Below are 17,334 nucleotides of genomic sequence, written 5' to 3'. Positions count from 1 at the left end.
CCAAAAGCAATATACAGATTCAATGCAATACCCATCAAAATCCCAACTCAATTCTTCACAGAGTTAGAAAGAGCAATTCTCAAATTCATCTGGAATAACAAAAAAAAAAAAAAAAAAAAAAAAAAAAAAAAAAAAACCAGGATAGCTCTTTTATTTCTTTAAGAGAGTTTTTTTTATGTCCTTCTTAAAGTCCTCTGTCATCATCATGAGATGTGATTTTAAATCAGAGTCTTGCTTTTCTGGTGTATTGTGGTATCTAGGACTCGCTGTGGTGGGAGAACTGGGTTCTGATGCCAAGTAACCTTGGTTTCTGTTGCTTATGTTCTTGCACTTGCCTCTTGCCATCTGATTATCTCTGGTGGTAGCTGTTCTTTCTATATCTGACTATGGCTTGTCCCTCCTGCAAGCATGGTGTCAACACTCCTGGGAGACCAGTTCTCTCTGGGAGTAGTTTGGTTATAAAAAGCTGTGGTACAGGGTCAGCTCTGGGTTGCAGACAGAAAAGAGAAGGATCCTATCCCCAGATGTTCCTTGTTTCCTGTGTCCTGATGGCTTTGGGAGGGTCCCTCTTGGGCCAGGAATTTGAACAAAAGTAGTGGTCTGACTTGTGCTTGTAGGTGTGTTGGCTCTCCTGGGAGACCAGCTGTCTCCTGGTGCTATTTGTGTTTGTAGCACTGTGGCACCGGCTCAGCTCTGGACGCAGACGGAAACTGGAAGGCTCCTGTCCCAGGCTGCTCCTCAGTTCCTGTGTCCTGATGGTTCTGGGTGGGTTCTTCTGAGCAGATGTCGTGGCCTTGCCTGTGTTCATAAGCTTGTGTCCTCTCCTGGGAGGCTAGTTCCCTCCAGGTGCTATTTGGGTATGGAGACCTGTGGCAGAGGATCAGATCCTGGGCAGATGGAAACTGGAAACATGCCTTGTTTCAGGCCTGTGGCCTCCAATCTCTTTTTGTTTGTCAACCACCTCTCCTATATGAACAATTTTGTTCATAGTAGAAAACTTCCCCAAATTAAGGAAAGACATCCTTATACAGATACAAGAATCACACAGAACCTGAACTAGATATGATCAAAAGAGAAACACCCATGACTTATCATAGTCAAAATACTAAATATATGGAACAATTTAAAAATACTGAAACCTATGAGAAAAAAACAGAGGTGATGTATAAAGGAAAACCCATTAGAATAATACTCAATTTCACAGTGAACACATTGAAAGACAGAAGATCCTGGATCAATACTATTTTAAGTTTTAAAACATGACTGCCAAACCGAATTACTGTACCTAAAAAAAAGTATGTGGCATAATAGGAGGAAAAAGAAAAACGTTCTATGATAAAATAACCTAAAAATTTTGACATCCACAGGTGGGCAAGAGAGTCAGGGACAGCCCTCTGTTCATTGGGAGAGGATATGCCTACTGCTGCATTAACTTGATATGCTGGGTTAGGCTGGTACCCAAGGGACTTCCCCCTTCTCAGAGGAGAAGGGGAGAAGGGGATGAGAAGGCTGCAATTGGGATGCAAAGTGAATAAATAAACAAGTTTATGAAAAATTCACATTCAACCCCTTTCACACATACACTAAATATAATACTAGAAGCAAGCACTCAAACTAGAGAAAGGCATGAATCAACACAGCCAACAGACTCTAGAAAGAAAACAAATGAAGCTGTAACTTAACAAGATAAAATACACAACTAAGAGCACAGACAAGCAAAAGCATCCAAATGGCTATAAGCTACACATATTTTTTTAAGTCTTCAAATGTATTTTAATAAGGTAATACTGCATTACTGCTCCATTTCTTAGAAAAAAAATCAAATTGAAGGTGTCTGGAACAAATCATAGTACACCAATTAAAATCCACGGTGTAGCTACCTAAGATAGGCAAAACTAAGGGCTACTGTCAGACCTTCAACACATAGCAACCCTGTTCCCAAGATTGTACTAGGCCTATCAAGAAAGACTGTGAACAGCGACATCAGCGACACAAAAGTGTAGTCCTTACCCGAGAAAAAGATGGAGGCAAGTTAACATAAGATTCTTTTAAGATATACTAAATGAAAACCTCTAAGAGAAAATGTCTTCCTTAGAACATGAAGGGGTCATATATGAGATATAACAGAACCATATGTGTGCTGTAACCTCTGTGGACATTTGTCTGAATTCTTACCTGGGAGTGAATGGAGGAATGGGGCTAGATCATTGGAGGATGTTGATGTTTTGTGGTATGTATGGCAGTGTCTCTGGGGTTAAGGGGAATAAACATGAGAAAGTAATTAAAACACAATGGAGAAGAAAGAATGACTAAGATTAATGGAGCTCTGAGTGCATTTTCCTATGGTTCTCCAGGCCCTCAACAATCAATATACTTCAGGAATGCACCAGACCGACTTGATAAAGCACTATACCACAGACTTTGACTTGTTAAATACCACCCCTCCCTTGCCCCTCTGCCTTCAAGCATACTCCCTAGAGTAGTAGGGCTAGTCCAAAAGGGGCCCTTTTTTAAGGACTGCAGGAAACTAGATAGTGCAACTTTATGTAATATCAGTGGCATTTATTTGGAGCAATTTCAGCTCCCAGAGCTGGGCAGTTGAATGCAGGAGAAGTTTCACCAATTACTCCAATTCCTTCCATTGTAGCAGCTTGGCCAAAACATTCAGTTGTTGGTGGGGTCAATCCAAGGGTTCCATCTGGCATCATAGTGGCAGGTCCTGGAGGAGCTGGAGTACCAAGTGACACAAGAGCAGGGGACATGGCACCTCTATTGTTTATGCCCACAGCCCCTCCCATAGCCATTTGGCCCATCCATATCTTTTGTTCTCTCTCGCATCAGGGAAGGTTCCCTTGAATCCTTCCTGCTGTCATTGCATCATTTCTTCTTATTGTCGCCTCATATCTTCCTCATGGCGCCTGAGGTCCTCTTCCTGCCTGAGTTCTAACTGCTTCCGTTTCTGAACCTCTTAGTTATGCAGCTCCTCCATTCTCTGAAGCTCTTCTTGACATCTCATCAAATCCTGCCTCATTAGCCTAACCTGGTGCTCTCATGGCGTACTGCCTCCATTTCTATTTTCTCACGAGCCTCCTTGATGTCCCTGTCCACCTGATCCTGCTGTTGCTTCTCCATCTCAATGAGTGCCTTCCAGCGCATGGCATACTCATACTCAAAGGACCCAGGCTGTGCAAATCTGGGTAGCTGTTCTCCCTTTTTGGTTAATTGCTGTTTTTTTTATAACTAGCTTCTCTGGACTTCATCATCTAACTGGTCCATAGGCTCCACAGTCACAGGCTGAGAAAATGTGGTTAACAAAGAAGGAGCCTTCACTGCATCTGTCCAGAGCTTTCTAAGCAGGTGGCTTCCCTGAGAACTCAACAATGCCTTTCCCCGAGGGCCTTTCTCGGTCATCCACAATGACTACAGCCCTCTCCACCTGGACAAACCCATAAAAAAGCTTCTTCCAGCCGTTTGTTGCGCACGTAGTGAGGAAGGTTTCGAACTGTAAGGGATGCACTGTGACATGCAACGTGCACTCACAGCTGCTTTCCACGGAGTGGCATATTGCCCAGCTCCACTTTTGCAATTTCTACTAGGGTTTGTGTTTCCAAGTGAATAAAGCCAAAGCTTTTATCATTATGAATGAAAACTCCACCTGTTTTCCCATATTTCTCAAAATGTTTCCTCATTTCCTCTTCAGGGATGTCTGGAGGAAGATTGCCCACAAAGTGACAGCTACGTTAGGTCAAGGTCTTCTCTCCAAGTTTTCTAAAATTCTTCAGGTTAATAGTCAAGCCTTCATTACTGCTGCTGACCTGCTGTTCATTTGCAGGTCTTGGTGGGGCTGGTGGCTGCTGCTGCTGGTGATGTTGATGATGCTTCCTTGGAGTATGATTTTGCTTCTCCAAGTTAAATGTTTCATTACTCTGCATTTTTGAACCCTTGACTTCAATTTGCACACAGCAAAATGTCTGCTTCCCAGTGCTCTCTCTAACCCTGACTGCCTCTGTCCACAGTTCTTTGCTCAGAGTAAGGGTGACCCACATATCTTTTAATATTATTTCTATTAATGGTTTCAAGTCTCCATTCGAAAGACACAGGCTAGATGAATGGATTAAGAAACAAACCCCATGTATCTGTTGTGTACAAGAAAATCATCTTAGCTTTAACAACAGGCAGACCTTAAAGTGAACAGATGAAAAGTGGGAGGGGGGATGGGAGGTGTCACGAAATATGCCGGCAGTGCCATCCTGATATCCGACAAATTATATTTTCAATTAAAACTAATCAGAAGAGACAAAGAGGAATCAATTAATCATGAAAATATCACAGTACTAAATATATATGCAACAACTCTTGATTTACATGATTTCTTAAAAAAACTAATGTAATTAAACATTTAACTATTAACACAAACCCAATAGGTGTGGATAATTGCAACCACACTTTCTCCAGTGGAAAGATCCTCAGGACAAAAATAAACAGAGAAACCTAAGAATTAAATTATACCTAAAAGATATCTATAGAATATCCCCCCAAACACCAAAGAATATACATTCTATTCAGTAGCACACAGAAGCTAGGTAGGTCTAGGTAGATCTAGGTAGATCACATGCTGAGATACAAAACAAACCTTATCAAATATAGAAAAATTGAAATAATCTTATATATCGTGGCCAAACATAATTCGATCTAACTTAAAATCAACAAGAAACAAAAATCCTGTTCAGTGTATAAACTCATGGAGATTAAACAACTCATTATGGAATGAGCAATAGGTAAAAGAAGAAATCATAAAAGAAAGGAGGATATTTCTCAAACTAAACAAAAAGGAAAACAACATAACAAAACCTCTGGGATGCTTATTTTAATACCTGTAGTCCTAAGTGCCTTCATTAAAAGATCAGGAAGACCACTAATAATGACTTGGAGATGCAAATCAAGAACTTGGAAAACAACACAAGTACAAACCAAACCCCAAACCAGATGACAAGGAAAAAAAAATACATCCTATCTTTCTTAAATGCAAAAATAGAGACAGACCACCCCTAAACTCAGTCTATAAATGCAGTATTATTCTAGCAACCAAACAAGGTAAATAAACAAAACCCCAAAAGGACAGAATCATATCCCTGATAAATGTATGTAACAATTTCCTCCAAATTGAACCATTCCACTCTGCAGGGAAGTGCTTTGCTCAGGGAAAAAAACAGCTCAAAATAGCTTCAGGAAGTTCCTGAAATTGACCAGATTCTCTAGTCCCCTCCCTGAAAGAGCTGCAAAGAAAACAAGCCAAGTTGCATAAAAGACTTTGAGACCAGACAACCATCTGCTTGGAAGAAATGGAGGCTAGATGCATGAAACAGGTTTAAGACCAGAGCTGCAGTGAGCTCCAGGTTCTTAGCTTTTATGAGTTGTTACCCAGGTTGGAGTAGGCTTTGGTGATGCAGCTGTCTGAGTCATTTCTGCTTTTGTGCATAACCCCTCACCCACACTCCTGCAAATAACTCCAACAAAACTCATAGGTTCACCAAGTTGGACTTTGGTGGTTTCTATACTTTGGTCTGTTGTGGGCTCCCTGCTTAGAATGAGTAGGCATATGTTACATCTTCCCAGAAGTTTGTCACATAACACCTCTCTTCTCTATATTACTTAATTATTAGTTTGTTTAGATTTAATTATTTTTCATTTTTGAAGGATATACGTAGGAAGAGTGGACCACCTTGAAAAGACCAAATCTCCTTATTATAGGCATAGATAAGGAAAGAGAATCACAGGACAAGGGAATAGTCCGGAATGTCCAAAATATCATAGATAAAAAAACTGTCCCAAATTAGGGAAGGGCATACCCATTCAGATACAAGATACACAGAGAAGACCAGATAGGACCGGAAACGAAAATCCCCATATTATTTAATTATGGTATATCGTAATTAAAATGCTGAATATACAGAACAAAGGATATTTAATGTTGTGAAGAAAAAATAACAAAACTCATTAGAATAACAACTGAATTCTCAATTGAAACTTTAAAATCAGAAGAGCCTGAATCAAGGTACTACGAGTTTTAAAAGACCAGAAGGTCAACTTATACTACAGAACCCAGACTTAATAATTTTTCAGTGTCTACTTTGTCTTCTGCATTTTCTAGTTCTTTTCCTTGTTAATATCATTGGGTACATACTGATGTTTCCAATTGCTTCTTACAACATCTCAATTTGTGTGTTATTTACAAATTGTTTTTCTGTGGTAATTTTGGCTGTCTACTTTAACCCCTCTGAATGGCAATGGGGATCCCAAGAGAGGTCTGTCAAATAATAGTACATAAAGGACAGAGGCATGAAGGCAATCCTGAAACACATGTAAATGCCAACAGAGGTCCAAATCAGAACAGATACATGAATAACAGAAAGAAATGAGATACCATCAAAGATAATGTGTTCCCAATAAACAAATGGTTTTACAGGGGACCTGAGTTTGATTTCCAGCACCCATGTCAGGGAGCTCACAAGTGCCTGCAACTCCAGTTCCAAGGGGATATAACACATTCCCTCTGGGGAGTGTTTCAATCACATGCATATACCCCACAACACACATACACATGATTAAAAATAAAATAAATCTTTCTTAAAAAATCAATAAATTACATAAAAATCAAAATGAACGTCACTGATAGAAGAGATAAAGAAGAAGAAAGGATATTAGATATTGGACATAAGATGAAAGAAACATACTTAAATCCATGAAGTAATACATTTCATCAGAGGACCATAAAAAACAAGCAAAAAATGGCATAAAAACGAAATATACTCAGTTTAGTAAGTCAGTAACTCTCTGGACTGAAGAAAGAACAAGCAATAATCAAATCAGCTTGGAAAAAATTAATAACAGCAAAATGAAAAGAATCATCAAAATCTTCCCAAACAGAACTCTAAATATAAATAACCTGAAACTTTCAATCTTACTAGAGAAAACACCACACACAGATTAAAAGCAACAAGATCAAAAGGATACAGCAATTAAAGGGAGCAAAACAATTAGAAATAGTAGTATGTGAAAGATAGACATCAAGCCAAATAATGTTACAAGGGAAATAGATCACTGCATGCTAATAAAAAATAATCTATCAACAAGATATAATAACAATATATGCTGATTATCTCTGTACCGAATTTGACAAAAAAAAAAAATTTATGACGAATGAAGAGACAGATAGTACCAGATATACCATTCCTGGGTATATACCCAAAGGAAACTAAGTGAGCACACCAGAGACATACATCCATGTTCATTCTAGTAACTATTGCCATTAGCCTAGTTATGGAATCAGCTTACATGTCCATAAATAGTTTAATGGATAAAGAAACTGTGCTCTGTGTGTGTGTGTGTGCGCGCGTGCACGCGTGTGTATTTTAAAATGAGATGTGGATGTAAACAAGTTTAATAGAGGTGATTATTACTAAAGTAAGCCCATATAAACTTTTGGTTGTGACTAAGGAATTGTTAACTGCAACTAGATTATACCAACTAAATGCCTAAAAGTAGCATAATCCAGTTGAGGTGCATAGAAAAGTTTTAGAGCAACTGAGGCACCAGTAAAGGACACTTTCAAACCTGTTGAGCTGCCTGCAGGCTGTGCAGTGTGGTCCTTGTTCCCGACTTTGTGATCTGTCCCTGTGCTGGGGTGGACTTTAGTGATGTTGTTGTCTTTGAATCATTTCTGCTCCTGTAAGTAATCCCTACCCATATTCCCGTAAATAGCCCCAATAAAATTCATTGGTTCACCTAATTTGGTTTTGGTAATATCTGTATTTTGGCATGTCATGTGAGTGGATATGTGTGTTGTGTCTCCCCAGGAAAAGTTTTGTCATACAACATAATTTACTCCTGAACAGGGACATGACAGAATTAAAGAGGAATTGGGAAAGAGTGGTCCTGGCTCTGGGTAGCAAGGCATATATACCTGAGGCCTGCATGGGAAGCATCCAGGGAGGAAATTCTGGTAGAGTTGTCCTTTCCTCTATGGCACATGTTGGTGTGCCTACATGCTGACAGCAGTTGTATAGTTCTCTCAATGAGCCATCAGGATTAGGAATATATATTGGAGGAATCCCAGGATCACAGTCTTCATCTATCTGATATGGGGTGGCATACCTGCTTGACAAGTGAGGTCCACCATGTGAATATGGAGATGCCCTGAAAACTGATAAAAGGGATAAAGAAAACTTCACAATCTTTGAGGCTAACACACAAGCATCAAGATTGCTATAAAGCAGCAGCTGAGGTCGTCTGGCCACTCTTCAGTGTAATTAGAAATGTGTCTGAGGCTAAGATAGCAACCAGGCCAGAAGTTGTGTGTGTAAAGGATCAATTATAATAAAGGAAGATGCAGTAGCATCCTCTAGGTTAGCCTCTGTTTGGCAAGTAAACTAGATAAACAAGAGGATGAAAGAGAGGGGGAAAACAGTAGAAGATACCCCTCAACTTTGACCTTTGGTAGAAAAAGTGGGCAAATCTGTGACTCAGCATGCACATACAGATAGGAGCCTTTGAAATGGACCAATATAAGAAACTATGGTAGAGAATGCTCAGTATCTGAGCTGCTGTGATTGGGGGAGATGTTTAAACAAGCAAGGAAAGAGCCTCTCTCAGCCTGGCTTGTGAGGCTGTGGGGCATGAGAGCAGATGTAATCGGTCTGACTGCCGTGCGGACAGAAAAACTGAGTAATGTAACTTCCCATTCTCATAAAGGCTGAGATGGTATGATGGAGCTTACTTCCTCTCTGACTGACTGGCTTATCAGAGCCATCAGGAACACATGGTTATCTGTGTCTGAAGTCCCCATAAATCTCCAGCCATGGAAAACAATAGGGGGGACAGATGCTATCAAGGGCATTAGAAACAAGTGAAGCTGTGTTTGAAGCCAGGTTCACTGGCCAGATAGAAGTCTATTCCCAGGGGAGTTGAAGAAAAGGTTAATCTAGGAGGGACCTCAAGGCTGGCATGGAGATTTTATGGCTTTGCTGGGCTCATTGTTCTTTGAAGGGCGTTGGGATAGCTCAGTGATTTAGACCGGCATGTAAAGAGATCATATAAAGTGAGGGAGCAATTTTGAGACAATAGTAAGAAGATAAATCCTAGGAAGAGGTCTGCCTGTGTTATTTGAGGACAAATGTGGCAAGTTTTGGGTTATGCAGTTCCTAAGGGTGGCGGGGTAGGATTGATAGAATGCCGAACTGTGGCTAAGAAGCTTCTGCAAGACTCTAAAGCCTGAGGAGCAGTTTCCAGAAGACATCCATGATAGAACAATACGAGTGAAGCTGATCAAACCTGTCCAAGGGGTTATCTTCCCAGGTTAAGGAGGGTACATTTTCCTCCAGAAAATAAAAGGTGATGCTAGGGGTGATGGTTTGCCCAGTCAGGACCTCCCTCAACAGCCAGGTATGGTAAACAGGGAGGCTCCTGAATAGTACCAACCTAGAGCCTGTGTGACCCAGGGAATCAGCGGGTGCAACAGAGGAGAGCAAGACTATGTTCCCCTTTGGGGCTAGGTAGAATATCTGAGCAGATTAAAGTCGGGCCACTGAATTTATCAGGAGTCGAGAAATTCAGGGAGGCTCCACGGAAGAGCTCCAGGATATGGAAACATAATGGCTCAGAGAGAAGAATGGAAGATTACAGGGTGCTGATTAAGTTAGCATCTTCTATCTGTGCTTCATAATCAACCTTGATCTGTGAAGGAAGCAACTGATTCACATGAATGGAATCTTTCTTTTTTCATCATATTTTTATTATTTAAAACTAGTTTTAAATTGAAATATATTTTGATTATATTCTTCTCCTACCCTAGGTCCTTCCAGATCCTCTCCTCATCAGTACTCACCCAACTTTAAGTTCTTTCTCAAAAAAACCCCAAAAACCCAATATAACACCCCCCAAATACAGCAACACCCCAAAAGAAAAAAACAACAAAACTCCCCTACCAAACTGTAACTAAATAAAAGCACAGTTCATTATTTGTTGGTCAACTACTCCCAAAGATGAGGCTATACCTCAGAGATGGAGTGGTTGTTATATCCAGTATTACACTCTGTTGGAGAAAACTGATTTTTTTCTTCTAGCAGGCATAAATGACAGTTTATAGCCTTCGCAATAGTGACTAAGTTTTCATCCATCCATCCATCCATTAAGTTTTTTAAAATATATAACAAAATAAAATATAATTATATAAAACAAAAACTATTACATGGCTGTTGGAAAAGGCAAAGTAACAGAAGGAAGAGTCTAAGAGAAGGCATAAGAAACTGAGACCCACTCATTCACATATTCAGGAACTCCATAAAAACACTAAAGTGGAAGATATATATATATATATATATGTTGGTGACCTGTGCAGGCCCTGTGTATGCTGCCTCAGTCTCTGTGAGTTCATATGAACTTTACTCATGTTGATTTAGAGGGCCTTGTTCTCCTGGTGCCCTCCATCTGGCTCTTACACTCTTCCTGTCTCCTCTTCCAAACGGTTCACTGAGCTCTGAGGGGAGGGATTTGATGGAGACACCCCTGGATACTGCTGAGTGTCCCGAGGCCTCTCACTCTCCAAATGTTGTCTGCCTGTGGGTCTCTGTGTTTGTTTCCATCTGCTGCAGGAGGAAGCTTTTCTGATAGTTGCTGAGCAAGCCACACTAACAGTAGAATGCTACTTTCCCAGCAGTATTTGTCTTTCTGGGTCCCTGGTTTATCCAGTCTCAGGTACTTGGCTACCCAAACAGTATCCGGGATGGGTTCATGGAGTGAGCTTTAAATAAGAGCAAATATTGGTTGATTACTCCCATAAGCTTTGTGCCTCTATTGCACCAGCTTATCTTGCAGGAAGGTCCCCAATGTGTATTGATGGGCTTGTAGGTGCGTTGGTGTTTACCTTTCTTCTTTGGTAGCAAGCAGAGTGCCTTCCAGTATCATGAACACTAGCCTGTGGGGGTTAAGCCTTTTGCAGGAACAGCTTGGCTTCCCCTTGCTCAATGAGCTGTGTAGGTGTTGTCTTCAGCAATACGACCTTACCATCAGTTTGTGGAAAGCAACCAATAATCTGGGTTGCTTGGGGGTTCCTGTGGGAGCCCTCTAGTTGACACGTTGATTACATCTAGCCCTTTCCCAGTATTGTAAGCTTCATTTGGCGATAAGAGATGTCCAGTTGGGGCTCTGTCCCCTTGTTATTTGCAACTTCATTTAGCTCACATCCATATATGTTTATATTTTAGGAATCTTCTACTGTATTAGGTTTCTAATACAACTCCTCAAATGGCCCTTAGTTTTAGCTGGTTCTCCCCATAATCCCTCCTGTGCCACCTCTTCCCCACCCCACTTTTCCAGTCCTCCTACCTTGTTCATTTATAATTACCTATTCTCTTTTTCTTTCCTAGAATTATTTCTTCCTCCTCTACTCACTAGTCCCTTACTCTATACCTAAACTCCTTGGTTATATGAGTTGTAGCTTCCTTATTAATGACTTAACAGCTAACATCCACCCATAAGCGAATACATATCATATTTGTCTTTCTGTGTCTTAAAATCCACTACTTAAACATGCCTGCTGCTTTGCTATATGGCGAACACAGTGTGAGTAAATTTATTAACTGCAATTTGAAAGAAATTAATAAACCTTAGCCACTGCAGAGTAAAAACCCTCCAATTGGCTTACTATCCTGATTTCAGATGCAGTTCACATGTTAGTACTGATGTCGGAATAATGAAATTTAAAGGTAAAGAACTTGTGCATCTGGGGTGGGCAAATGGCAGTTTTATGGAAGATTTAAGCCATTTGTTTGAAAGCACTCTAGAGATGCAGTTCTGTTTCTTCGTGTTCACTGGGGTGAGCCGGATGGGAAGTAAGCACAGTGTGCTGAGAGGGGATATGACCTTGGCAGCTCCTGTTAATACATGCAAACAGGCAACCTTGAGCAAAAGCACTTTCCACCTTTGAACTGATATAAAGGCAGGATCTTCTAGTTTCCTTGTTTGAAGTGATACAGATTCTAAAAACATAATTGGTCCAAATGGTGTTGCTGTAGTTAATTTGGTAGGGAAATCATTATTATGAGTAGTTTTAAAATCTGTTCTTTATTAGGAGAGGTCTTCTCTGCTAGTATAACTTTTAAGAGGCAAAATATAAGTCAGGATACTAGAAAGGTAGGAGTCACTCTCAGATTGCAAGATCAAGTAAACTTACCAAATCACTGATTTTGGTACAAGTTAAAACTCATAAGATGTATGTATGTACTCCCTCCAAAAACTCTATATCCATCTTGAAATTTTTAAACCTCAAACATGTCCACACTGTGTATTCAAAGAATTAATCAAGCATTGTTTAGGTTTTCCAATCATAATACTAGTTAGATTTTTGTTGTTTGGTTTGGTTTGGTTTTGGTTTTGGTTTGAAATTTGAGGAAACAGGGTTTATTTTGGCTCACAGTTTAGCTCAGAGGTTGCAGTACAACATAGAGGGGAGACATGGCTGCAGGAGGCTGACACAATGTCTTACAGTCAGGAAGCCAAAAAGAGTAGCTTTTTACTTCCCCTCACCTATTTATTCAGACCATCACCTTGGCCCATGGGATAGAACCACCTGCATTTAGGGTAATTCCTCTACATTCACTTAAACTTCCTTGGAAATCCCTTCACCGATGTTTTTCATAGGTTTGGTTTGTTGTTGTTGTTGTTTGTTTGTTTCGTCCTGAGTGATTCGAAGTCTGGTTAAGTGAACAATGAAGAGCAGCCATCTCAGTTATTGTCATCAGGTACTTCCTTTTCCGCAGCACTTCTTCTGCACCTAATTCCGCCCCCCCCCCCCAGGTGCAGTATCTTCAGCTATTGACAATATTGTTGCATGGGGCAATGCTTTCTTTTATAAAAGTTGGAAACATGTAATGAGCACATTTCTTTACCAACTGTGTCCACTGGTAAATATTAACATTAGCTATTTCAAATAATACAGTCATCAACATAGAGTGCAGGTATCTCTTCAAGATCCTGCTTCCATTTGGGTAACTAAATAGCTAGAAAATGGATCAATGAATTACGTGAGAAAATAGCTTATGCCTTAAAAACATCACAGGAAAGCTGAGAATTTTGACTTCTTTTACCTCTGGGAAAACATAGTAGAAAATGATATAAATCTATTCTTATCTGCTTTAAATGTGTTTCAAAATAAGAGGCCACCATGTGAAGGGCTGCATATTCATTAAAAAGAGCTAAAAATGGTAAAGAAATGGATATTGGAGTAGTTCTAGCTTATGATAAAAAATAGTCCCCCAAATGGTTCCTTCTTTCATTCATGAAACTTAAGTACCAATTATTACCAACTTGGTCCAATATAAAGTTCATACTTGAGAAATAGATACATACGCAAATAATATTATATCCAACAGGTTTTCAGTGAAATTAGAATGTAGAGCAGGAGATGCATTCTTTGATGAATGAGGACATCAGTAGCAGATTTTACTACCAATCTTTCTTCCTTCTGACTCCGTCCTCTGTAGTCTGCTCTTCAGATAGAAGATAGAATTATCATTTTAAAAAGTCGAACTTCATTTCTTAATTTAAAAGTCTTCCATGGTTCCCCATTTATTTCCCTGTTATTACCTTGAAGTCCACACACAATCTTTAACTACTCCTTTAACCTAACTGGATCACTGTCTTGGCCTTTCCCTCACTGGCTTACTTCATTCCAAGCCCCTTTATGTCCTGTTGTTCTGGAACATGCCAGGCAGCATTCCTTCCTCAGGGCCTTTTGCACCTCCCAAGAATACTCTACCTGTAATGTACTTCTCTTTAAAATCCTCCTTACTACCTGGACAAGGTGGCATACATTTGCAATCCAAGTATTCAAGTGACTGAAACAGGAGGATTGTGAACTTGAGGCTAACATAGATTACCTAATGATTTTCATCTAATGAGAACGCCTGTCTTTTTTAAAAAAAAAAAAAAAAATTCTTCTTTCATTTTATTGAAGTTAGTGAACGATACTCTAAGAGGTCTTCCATGCCTGTCTTATATGAAATAATACTGCCATCACTTTCTCATTTCCTTGCTTTGGTCTCCTTTGTGATGCTATTTAATTGATTTAGTTTATTTTAGGTACTTGGCTATGTATTTCCTCCATCCAAATACTGACCTCATGATGATGACAATTGTTACATGTCCTGCGCAATGCTGAATCCCCTAGGATGCTTCCTGCCACACAATGACCAATAAATACTTGATTTATGAATAAAGGAAGGAAGCAAGATCATTTCCTGACAGAAAATAAGGTTAGCAGGGGTGTTTTTCTGTTTTTAAACATGATAGGCATGTGTTTTATTTCTTAAAATTCTTAAAGCTAGAGAGATAGAGATTCAAGAAAAAAAAAACCAATGTAATAATGTTAAAGTTCAGTCTCCAGAGTACACAAGAAGGATATAAAGAAATCTGCTTGAGTGACAGATTCAGTTTTGGAAAGAAGAGGAAATTCTTTTGGTATTTTTTCATAAAGAGAAATAAAGAAAAAGGTACATTTACAAGTAAAAAGTAGCATTTGGTGAATCTGTGCTTGTGATTATTGCTTTAGTTGTTATTATTATTACTATTGTGTGTGTGTGTGTGTGTGTGTGTGTGTTATGAGATGTGTCAGGGAGGCTTGCAATGTCACACAATGGAGGTCAGGGGACAGCTCTATGGAACTGGTTCTTCTTCCACTGTGGGCACCAGGGATTAAACCAAGATCACCACGCTGGTGTAACAAACATCTTTATGTACTGAACCATCTTGCCAGGCCTATTTTGGTGTTTTTGTTTTTTTGAACATCCTTATCACATAGTCTCGATGAAAGATGTTGTTTAGTTCATGTCACTTTGACCAGTTTTTGAAACATCATCTAGCACAGGTTAGCCTATAAATTACTACCTAGTCCATCCAGACTAACCTCAAGGTCATAATTATGATTTGGCTGCCTCCATCTCCTAAGTACTGATATTACTGATATGCATAAGTACACCTGACTTATGATCCCAGTTTTAAATGAGAAACTATGATGTTAAGGTATTATTTTTCTAGAATCATACTAGCAGAGAATGATAGAAAGATATAAAACGTCAATTATATTTAACTAAAACAACCCAGGACACACACATATTTCATTTCACACATGGAGCACCAGTATGAGAGAGTACTGGAACTCATTTCCAGCAAAGAAAGATTTTCTGTAAATTTATCTGTTGAGATGAGATAAAAAGGAGCAGTTTCAGGGATGAGCGGACAAAGAACAAGGGAAAGCCTTGAGTTACCTTGAATCTCACACATAACAATGGAAAGGGAGTGTCAGGAAGGACATGCCCTTCAGCTATGTTCTGTGCACACACACACACACACACACACACACACACACACACCACCCACCCACCCACCCACCCCCACACACACACAGAGAGGGGGGGGCCTTCCAACACCAAGAGGGTGCAGTCTGCTTCCGGTATTTACCTCAATCGATAAACTGCATGACTTCTAAAACCTAACCCAGACACGTAGCCCAGCTCTCACTGAACCACAGTTTTGCTGTACTAATTTTACCAATTCAGGCTGCTTTGTATGAAACTCCCCTGATTAGTAAATAAAGTGGGCGATTATTACAACATATGAAAGTGGACAAGTAATAAGGAAAACAACAAAACAAAACCAACAATAATTAAAAGACCCACAGCTCTGCAAAGAAAATCCAGTGAGTCTTACTGTTTTGAAGGAAGATAGACCCTAGTGTATTCTTTAACTCACATTCTAGGATACTAGGTAATTAAAATGACTCCATGGGAGTAATTTACAAAATTTTGTATCTAATCCTCTTGACTAATTCAAAAGGTAGGAAATACAGTACCAAGGAAGATATCAAAATCTGTATAGGTAATAGAACATGCCCATGGATATGAAACTACTAAGTAGTGGACTCAGATTTCAAACTCTGGTTTATCTAGATCAATAGCCCATGTTTTAGTTTTTATACTATTGCACTTCCCATGTGGCCAGCTTTTCCACACCACAGTTTTTTGGTTTTCCTTTTTTGAAGCTTAACTATGCAATAAGCTTTCCAACATGAGTCACAATCCATTAGTGGTTCATAAAAACATTAAAAAGATAAGTTGCATATTATGTATTATTATTAAAAGAACCACAATAAGCATGCCAACACCAATGAAACATGCTAAGATTACAGACAGGGATCAATTTTATATCATTTTGATTTTAGTATATTGTATTTAAAAGTTATAAAATCATAGGTGCTGCAGCCAGATAGAACTGTTCATTGTTTCTCTCCCTTGGCAGCTTTCACAAGTTTGTTCGTTCACTTGGTTGATTGGTTGGTTTTGGAACTGTGAAACTTAGACTGCAGGAAAGAGGTTTTGAGGTTAGATCCAGCTCCGAGTCCTGTGACCTAAGTGTAGTGTCTTCACCAATAGGGACAACAAAGGGTAACAGCAATAGTCTATGTTGTTCTGGAAGTCACTTGGACTACCCTTACTGACCATTCATTCATAAGAATACTTCTTGTGCCTGAAATGATGATTCACATTCACACAGTATATGATTTTAGGTGAATTAGCAAGGTTACTTAATGCTTTATCGAACCTTAATGTTACTTGTTCCTCTTCCCTCCTTCTCCTTCTGTATTGACCATCACAACCCTCCCCAGTTGAAGCCCTGTCATTTTATTTCCCATTTCATATCACCAATATCCTACGATCATATCCCCTCTCATCCCTCTAGTCCTTTTATATTTTTCTGGTTCCTCTGGGTACGCTACAGTTTATATCCAACATCTGAAGATTTGGAACAATGAACCTCCAATAAGAGAGAACACATGACATTTGTTCTTCTGAGTTTGGGTTATCTCACTCAATATGATCTCTTCTAGCTCCACATATTTACCTGTACCCCATTTCCATTATCCATTCATCTTATGAAGGACATTTTATGTTGTTGTTGCTTTCATTTACTGGTTGCTGAGAAAAGGGTGGATGTCCTTTGAGCATATACCAAGGAGGGGTATAGCTGGGTCATCTGGTAGATATTTTTGAGGGTTTTGAGACCCAGTGTAGCAGTATAAGACAAAACCAGAACAGGGAAGTGGGAAGGGATGGGTGGGAGAGCAGAGGGAGGGAAGGGGGCTTATGTGACTTTCGGGGAGTGGGGAACCAGAAAAGGGGAAATCATTTGAAATGTAAATAAATAATATATCGAATAAAATTTAAAAAAAAAAAAGATGGTACAACCACTGTGGAAATCAGTCTGGAGATTCCTCAGAAAACT

General features: G+C 39.5%; 1 pseudogene; it reads right to left on the bottom strand.

Moving 5' to 3' along the window:
- Positions 1-2,552: 2,552 nt before the first annotated feature.
- On the bottom strand, positions 2,553-3,932 carry LOC127675561 (non-POU domain-containing octamer-binding protein-like; annotated as a pseudogene).
- Positions 3,933-17,334: the final 13,402 nt, after the last annotated feature.

The sequence above is a fragment of the Apodemus sylvaticus genome, chromosome X (assembly GCF_947179515.1).
Source record: "Apodemus sylvaticus chromosome X, mApoSyl1.1, whole genome shotgun sequence".
NCBI lineage: Eukaryota > Metazoa > Chordata > Mammalia > Rodentia > Muridae > Apodemus > Apodemus sylvaticus.
Note: the sequence above shows the minus strand (reverse complement) of the source record. Positions and strands in the feature narration are given on the sequence as shown.